Raw genomic sequence first — 9,114 nt, forward strand, 5'->3', positions numbered from 1 at the left:
GAGGGATTTTGGCAGTAATGCTTTGTATTTTATTTTTTATTTTTAAAAACAATAACAACGGTTATTTAAAAAAAACCGTTGTTTTTAGTTATAACAACGGTTTTTTCTATTGTAACCGTTGTTATAACTTTCCCACCAAAAAATATTCATACTTTCCACAACGAATGATTCGTAACGACAACGGTTTTTAACCGTTGATAATAGTTTTCACAATGGGTTTCTTAAAAAAACCAACCGTTGTTAAAACGTTTAACAACGGATGCTTTAACAACGTCCGTTTTTTTATATAACAACAGTCTTTAACCGTTGTTATACCCTATATCTGTAGTAGTGACAGTACTTTATCTCTTTTAGATTTATATTTTTTCTCTATTATTCCTTAAATGAAGTGCAAATGCATTTATGTTTTCGCCAATTTGTGTTTCCTTGCTTATACGATCTGTAAATTCTGTAATTAGCTGACACAATCATTCTTTATCATACGAAATGAGGATTCTCAATTTCTCATCAGTCTATTGTTGCAGTAAAAATGCAAATTCTTGAACTATGTCGGATTGCGTACTAGACTGATTTGGGGTAGGGACTCTAGGTTGAGTCCAGCCTGAGAGGTACCTTACAAACGCTTATTGTATCGTGCATAACATAACTTGGATGGACAACAAATGTAACCAAAAAGAGAAATTTAAACAATATTTATAGGAAATGGAAAGAAAGGAGTGCAAAAGAGCTGAATTTATTGATTGAATTAGGTATATACGGATACTTATCAAACCCTAAAAGTTGTATAATATTCTTACCTAAAAGTTGTATAATAGTGGTCAAACTTCTGCATTAACGATTGAGTAGAAGCAATACGAAAGATCATTGCGAAAAGGATGAAATACATTTAGTGTGAAATTCCTAAAAGATAATGAATCTTACTCCCATAGTCTACACCAACTAAAATACCCTACCAAATCTCGCATAATAAAAACCAAAAACGACGTCTAAAAATAAGGATGCCAAGTGGGGGATAAGACATGAGTCAAATGACGAATGTAGGTCTTTTCATACCCGTATTGAATAAAAAAATTACATGCCCCTACTTGTCGCAAGTAAAAATTTTAAAAACCATAACCGCTTCAACTTTGGGAGATCTTAAAATAGTTACGTTCCATTTAAATGTCATATGCTCGTCTATTCTATAACTTTCTCAAATAATTCTGATATTATTTTACCCATTTACAACACCATGGCTGTCTGGCTGGCACGATTTAAAATAGAGTTTGAGTCTAAAACTTTATTTATTCATTACATTTAAGACAAATGCGATATAGTTGGACACTTGTGATATATTTTCTTTTTTGATCTAAATAATTTGCTTTTTTCTTATTGTAGAGTTAACAATAATTTTTATTCTAATGTGGAAAGCTAATATTTATTTTGAACCAATTACATATTTTTTCTATTCCTCATGATTTTGGAGTATATATGTACCTTGTATTACAATGTCTAATTGCTAATATTTATTTTGAACTAATAGCTATAATGGAGACTATAAAATTAAAAAAGGAATTTGGGATCAACTACTAACAATAGGGTAAAAAACAAGTAAAGATTGGCAGAAAGAACATCAAGAAATAATTAATTAGATATGAGGAAGGTCGGGAGTAAGGATGTTAGTGGGCCGGGTTTTGGCAGGTCTCGCCCCACACCCGGCCCACTTAGGGCGGGTGCAGGTAATGATTTGACGGGTCGTGGGGCGGGGATGAGTTTCAAAAGTGTCATTCGTCGCGGGTCGTGGGGCGGGTGTGGGAATCACGTGAGACCCGCTCCATACCCACCCCACCCCACACCGCCCCGCCTCGCATGTCCCCGCTCCGCTTATACCCGCCTTACACATAAACTTAGACAAAATTGTAATATATAAAAGTAAAATTTGTAACTTAGATAAAAAGTTTAAACCATTTTTTTCATAAACCTACACAAATTCCATCCACTTCTTAGTTCTTACCCACCCAAATACCCAACAACCTAAACCACCCCCACCCCCACCCCCACCCCCACCTCCACCCCCAAAAAAAATAAAACACTAATCTTCAAACTATTTCGGGGTTTGAAAAACATATGTACTAGTTAATTAAATGTTAGACCATTTTGTGGAAATTTATTTGTATAAGATGTACGAGAGTACGAGACTAATATGTTTTAAATTCAAGATTTATGTTTTTCAAAATTGTTTTTGTGAGAAGATAGGTAATTTGGTGGCCGGGTAACCGTGTCCCCGCGCAACCTGCCGCGGGTCGCAGGATGGGTGTGGGTACGAATTATATTTCGCGGATGCGGGTGCGGGTTACCCCTCCCCCGCATCCAGCCCGCCCCATTGACATCCCTAGTCGGGAGATCATGAAAAATCTCATTTTAGGCTTTGTTTCAAAAAAATAAGTTTTTGAAAAAAAATTCATTTATCTTAATTTTTTTTAAGTATTTGATAGATAAATTATTTACCAAAATAAGAGTAGCATGTGAGAAATAAGTTACCTGTTTTTTTATTCATTCAACTTATAATATTAAATATAGAGAACTTATTATGTAATACCCGGTCATTGTGGGATCCGTACTTGGACCTTGGTATGCGTGAGAGAGTCATTAGACCCTATAAGAGATCACTCGGTCGAGTGAAGAATATACTCGACCGAGTGAGTCCACTTGACCGAGTGGATTCGGCACTCGTTCGAGTGACGCTGTTTCAGAACACGGGATTTAAACCCTTTCTTCCCTGACCCTAAAATCATTTCTATCTTTCCCCTTATCTCTCCAAACTCTCTCCCTTCTCGCTAAACCCTCACAAATACCTACTACTTGGAATTGAAGCTTGGATTAGAACATTTCTCACCTTCCTCTTCATCTCCTTCACCTAGTAAGTAATTAAGATCTACCCTTTTCTAGTCTTTTAAAGCCTAACTTTTGGGGGAATTCGTTATGGGTAATTAATTAGTAATTAGTATGTGTAATAGGGGTAATTAAGGGGTAATAATAAGGGAATTTGTATGTAGTATAAACTACTATAAGATGCATTGTGATAGTTATTATGTGATTTCTATAGGATGAGACGGTTCTTTGAGACGGTTTCGGCCCGGATCCGAGTAGGTTGAGGAGTAGATTAATTCTACTCGGTTTTAATAATGTGGTATTGTTTATGTTGATGTTGTAATTAGTCTCACATAATTAGGGCATTTGCATTATAACATGTTTAGTGGTTAATTTCATTGTTGAGAGATTGATTATGATATGTGAGAAGGTTATTTTCAGTCGTTTGGCCTTAATCAAAATAAATCCTAACTTAGTACTAACAAAATAGCTAGTGGTAAGTCATGTATCGAATTCAGAGGGAGGCGATAATAATCTATTTGCTAATATTTAGATTTGTCTTAAAGTAACAATTTCAAGGGGTTTCGTTTGTTTGATTTCTAATGACTAATTGCAATAAAAGTAAATAAGACGAATTCAATAATAGTAAAAGGTCTAGGGAGTAGGTTTACTAGGTAGTTATACGGGGTATGATTTAATTCATTGATAGGGCTAATTGTGTTGCTTAAGGTTATATGATCGGTCGATTCAATATCCCTTTAGATCTAATTTAACATGCATGCGCTGTCATTAAATTATCTCTATTCAGTTATCGCAACCTATATTGATTCTAACCCAGTCGGTGAAAGTCTCAATTCGCTATACTACTCAATTAACCCTGGCCAGTAATTAACTAACTAGATGAAGAACAATAAACTGAACAACAACGAATAAGCAATTTTATCTATCAATTCATTGGGTCTTTTGCCAAACTAGCCATTTGTTCCAAACTATTTACCAAAATAACCAAATAACAATTTTATTTACAAAAATGGCTATTCAATTAACAAAGTTGCCAAATAAAAATTATGAACCAATATAAATAATTATGATTGATTCAAACATATTTTTTAACACTGATTTGGTTTGGTTTAATAAACCAAAAACCAATTTCAAAATTTCTTAACGAAGACCTATGCCAATAGTTGACGAGAAGTTGTATGCATGTATATCATTTTTCAAAGGTCAATGATATGACATACATCTATAAAACCTTATTAAAAGGCTAAGCTGAAATGGCAATTAAAAGCCACGTAGACAATGCCACATTGAATTACAAAATGCCACCTTGCACTCTTAAAAGTCCACGTCATCATCTGAACACAAATCAAAGCCCTAAGTCATTTCTTATCTTTTACGTTGATTACAATCAATTAAACTTTATAGCACTTGAAAATGAAGCATGTGAAAGGCAAAGAGACTAAGCAATTATGCACTTGTAATGTGCAATTTATCTCTACAATTTAATTGTTATAATAATTATAATATTTAAAATACATGAATACTCTACAATAAATGAGTCATTACTTTTATAAATTCTTTAAACTGTTTGTTTTCCCCTCACCCTTTCCTCTCCTCACTTGACCTAATAACAATAATTTAGTTGTTTGTTTGCCGGTTATAAATAGCAACATTGATTCATTTTTATTTTCATACTCAATCTCTCATGGGTCTCAACAATCAGCACCTCTCATTTACATATTACTCTATAGAACTTTATTTTTATTTGATGCTTCTTAGTGTTCGTATTGTTCTGTATAATTAATCTTCTTAGTTTGTTGTTAATGTTGTTGTTATTGTTATTTTCTTAATAGGTTTATAATTATAGGAATGCAAAGGCGGATGGAGATCAAGCAAGTGATTTGTTGATCAATACCACATTGTTAGATAGTACGAGTACCATTTTATTCTTTTATTTTGTTAGGGAAAGTATCATTTTATTCTTCAATTTTCTTTTTCACGGTCTTTTAGTGATTTTTGGGTACATGTATTAGACTTTTAGTGATTGTATTTTCTTATTCTTTTCACAAATTATAGAATAAGATGATGTCACACGTAAGACGGTCCATTTTGTAAATAAAGTTATTCATTTATTGCTAATAAACGAGTTATGTGTTTGACACAACAAAACCGTCTCATACAAAAAGTTATTGTATTCTTTTGGACCGAAAAACATGTAAGCGATCTGTATATATTTATGAATGATCCGTCACACTTAGCTTGCTGAGTCGGATACAAGTTTAGTTCTTTTATTCAATATTGTATATTAGCTATGAATATTACGTCTTTCCGTGCAATAATGAAAAAGATGGTTTTACAATATACTCGATAAAGCAAACTAGAGTGTGTTGGAGTCTAAGGGGAAAATGCCGACTTTCTTATTTCATATTAGATGACATTTAATTTTATTGGAACAATATTAGTTGGTCTTTGTCTGTAAAAAGCCAAATAAAGTAAATTAAAATACCAGTAGTAATAAGATTTCACATAAGTATCGAAAATAAATATGAATAGGAAAATAGATCATTCTCCTTTGAAGAATGGGTTACACGGTATACAAAAAAAAAATATACTAAAACAAGACCTCAATTGAAGCAAAATAGTAAAGTGAATTTTAACATGATTTTTACTTTGTAGATCGGGAAGTCATTGCTCATTTTTACTTGATTTTAACTTTTTGTTATATTATAAATTGGGAATTTAAATTTGGTTTTATTTTAACAATAATAAGATATTGATCAAGGTGAATTTTAACACTGTAAATTGTTGATCACCTTATCAAAAGAAATATTCATATTATAATTTGATTTTAAGACTAGCAACGAAGTCAAGTTGAGGAAATATGATTAGATATAACGGTTGGATGCCCACACAAAAAAAAAAAAAAAAAAAAAAAACTTTTTTTCTCTATCTATTTCCTGAGCGGTTTAAATAAAGTTTTTAAGTTTGTTTACCCTTTTCTCTTTTTCGTGAGCGGTTTAAATTAGAGTTTTGTTGTAAACTTTACAAGGTTTAATGTAACTCAAAATATTATTTTTTTGTAATATTATTAAACCGTCAAATTCATTTGTTACCCTTTTCTTTTTTTCGTGAGCGGTTTAAATTAAAGTTGAACAAATAATCGACATTCGAGATGGAGGGAGTACTCCATATAAACTATATATGCACATATTAAATACATAAAACAATAAATTATTAATGATCCCGTGATTTTCACGGGCTCCAAAACTAGTTAAGGCTCAAAAGCTCATGTATCCATTTTTCTTTTTGTTGTTGTACTTGTACAACACATAGCATCTTTCTTCAAAATCCAATCATCCAATTAATATATGAAGACTTGATAATTGAAAATTAACAATAATAAACTTGAACCAAATTTTAATAAAAATTGCAATATTTTATCCACCATTCAAAATCCAAAAAAAAAAAGGATTTGGATTTTGAAACAAGGGAGAAGATAACTAAATTTTGAAATAGGCAGAAGATAATTGAAGCAATTGGTCTCTCTTATGACGGGTTACCATTTGTGGCGGATATTTTGTGAGATAAAATGGTAACAAAATGGGTTAGTGGAGAAAGGGGACCACATGAATAGTGTTGCAGAGAGAGAAAAAGTGGGTACTTTGTGAGGTAAAATGGTATCCGTCACTCAAGAGTGACGGATATGTGCCGTCACAAACAAGAATTTGTGTAATTGAAGACAAGGTGATGGAGTTGAACACAATTAATTAAAAAACGGCAAAATTATAAGGGAAGCCTTAAAGGGTTTTTTTTTGTATCCTGATTACCCTAGTAAACCGGTTGGTTTACAAAAAGGTTGGGTTTTTTATGATTTTTTTTGTTAATTATGTGGCTTGATTTGGTCAACAATTTAATATGGTTATTTTGGAAAATATAATGTCCTATTGGTTATTTTGGTAAATAATTTGGAGTAAATGGCTAATTTGGCAAAAGACCTCAATTCATCAATAAATTCCCCTTTTAACAACCTAGATCCCCATTCTCCCTAGATTTAGGCTTAGCTACTCATGCTAATGGGAAGAACAACAATAATGATAAAGGAAAACAGACTCCATTTTTGAAATAATGGTCAAAAATAAAATATTTGTCGTTTTGGGTCGGTTTTGAAAATATTTGTCAAAATGGTGTCCACGTAGGCTCGGGATTTCTGGACCTAAAACACGCCACTACCAATGGCGTGTTTATAATGAGTAGGGAAAAAAACTTCATTAAAAAATGGACTAAAACAAACACGCCATTGGGAATGGCGGGTTTCGGAGGGGAAACACGCCATCCCCTATGGCGTGTCTTATGTAATTTTTTTTTTTTTTTTTTTTTTTTTTAAAGTTCAGTTAGATGAGGGAAAAAATTGTTGTAAAGACACGCCACTACTAATGGCGTGTTTCCTTCACAAAACACGCCATTAGTAGTGGCGTGTTTCAGGGCTAGAAATCCCGAGCCTACGTGGACACCATTTTGACAAATATTTTCAAAACCGACCCAAAACGATAAATATTTTATTTTTGACCATTATTTTAAAAATGGACTCAGGAAAACATGATTAACAATAATAAAAGATGAATAACGATTGAATAATAATTATTGAAGAAAGATTAATACCGTAATGATGAAGAACAAAGATATAGATCCGAATCAAGGGCAATAAAACTAAACTAAGAGTATTTGAGAATTTTAGAAGTGCTATACGAAACTAGGTAAAATAAGACGTAAATAAACTTAAGGTACGATTTAGGTATTTATAGTAAAACATAATCGACTTAAGAAAATTGCGGAAAATTCTGGAAATAATAGGATCCTCGATCGAGCCTATGGCCACTCGATCGAGTACACAACATCCTCGATCGAGCCTCTGCTAAGTTGATCGAGGAACCACCCATCTTCAGCTATTTTCCTCGTGTTGTCTTCTTAACTTCACTTCTTTCATTCTTATGAATTCCCGTGTCATGCTTCGTGTATTCCTTCATGCCCACTTCGCGATGCCCATTTCATTCCTTTGCTCCTCAAATGCATCATTCCTGCATTAAACATCAAATAGCGGAAGTATCATCGTTCTAATATAAAAGACATGTAATTAATACAAATTAGCACGAAAACCGTATCAAAAATAATTAAGGGGAGGCATAAGTATGTATATAATTATGACTCGTCAATATGTTGGGTTGTATTTAATGTATTGGTTATTATTATGTATATGGAGGATGTGTTGTTGTTGAGGAGACGTAAGACGGTTGGGAGATCGTCTTACGCTTGAGTCGCCTCTTGGAGCTTCCCACTACAAGAGGAATGTGCACATTAATGGCTTGAGTCATGGAGGGGCTCGTGTGGTTGAGACACGGCGTCTGGCAAGGGATCCGGTTGGCTCCCGGACCCGATACGTCTGGGCGTGTCCCGGTACCTGTTTGTGGTTGTTGGTATGTCTGGGCGTGTGCCGGTACCAGTGTGGTACCGTGGTAGTGGTGGTTGGTTGATATTGTGTCATTCCTACTAGTAGTCATGTTGCATGTTCATACACTTGAGTCGTGTCACACTTTATTTGTTTTTTGAAACTGACATTTGTTTGTCTGTGTAATTGTCACCTATTTCCGGGGTGGCCTGTGTCGATCCATATGATATTTCCGATCATACGGGGAGTATGTTGAGTACATGTTGTTTGGATAGCACGCGGGAGACGAGACGAGCTTGATGAGTTACGAGACGAGTATAGTTGGTTAGATGAGTATAGTGATCATGAGTTGTATTTTATTCATCAGCTTATGTTTGTAATAACTAAACTTGTTATTTATTTAATAAAGTTTCTTAATTGTAATTCCGATTTCACCGCCACGGGAAACCGAGACGCTAACATTCCCTAATTACCTTGGCCAGGTAAGAAGCGCGCGCGTGTTACATATTATGTGTCCTTTCATATCATTTTACCAAAAAAACAGTTGCCTTTCGATTAGTTTGCCATACATTTTCTACATAATCAATTAAATTATCAGCTTTTAGTTTTCAGTTACCTTTTAAGCTACTTTTTTAAGGTATCAGTTAACTTTTCAGTTAGTATGACAAATGAAATTTAAGATTTAGTAGAGTTAATTAGATTTTTCTCCCTTTTGAAATTCAAAATTTTAAAACTGTGTAGGTTCACCACTGCGATAACCTAAGACAATTTGGAATGAGCTATCCATTGTTCTATTTGATTTGAAACAACAAGAAGAAGAA

Source organism: Silene latifolia, chromosome X (genome assembly GCF_048544455.1).
Source record: "Silene latifolia isolate original U9 population chromosome X, ASM4854445v1, whole genome shotgun sequence".
Taxonomy (NCBI): Eukaryota; Viridiplantae; Streptophyta; class Magnoliopsida; order Caryophyllales; family Caryophyllaceae; genus Silene; species Silene latifolia.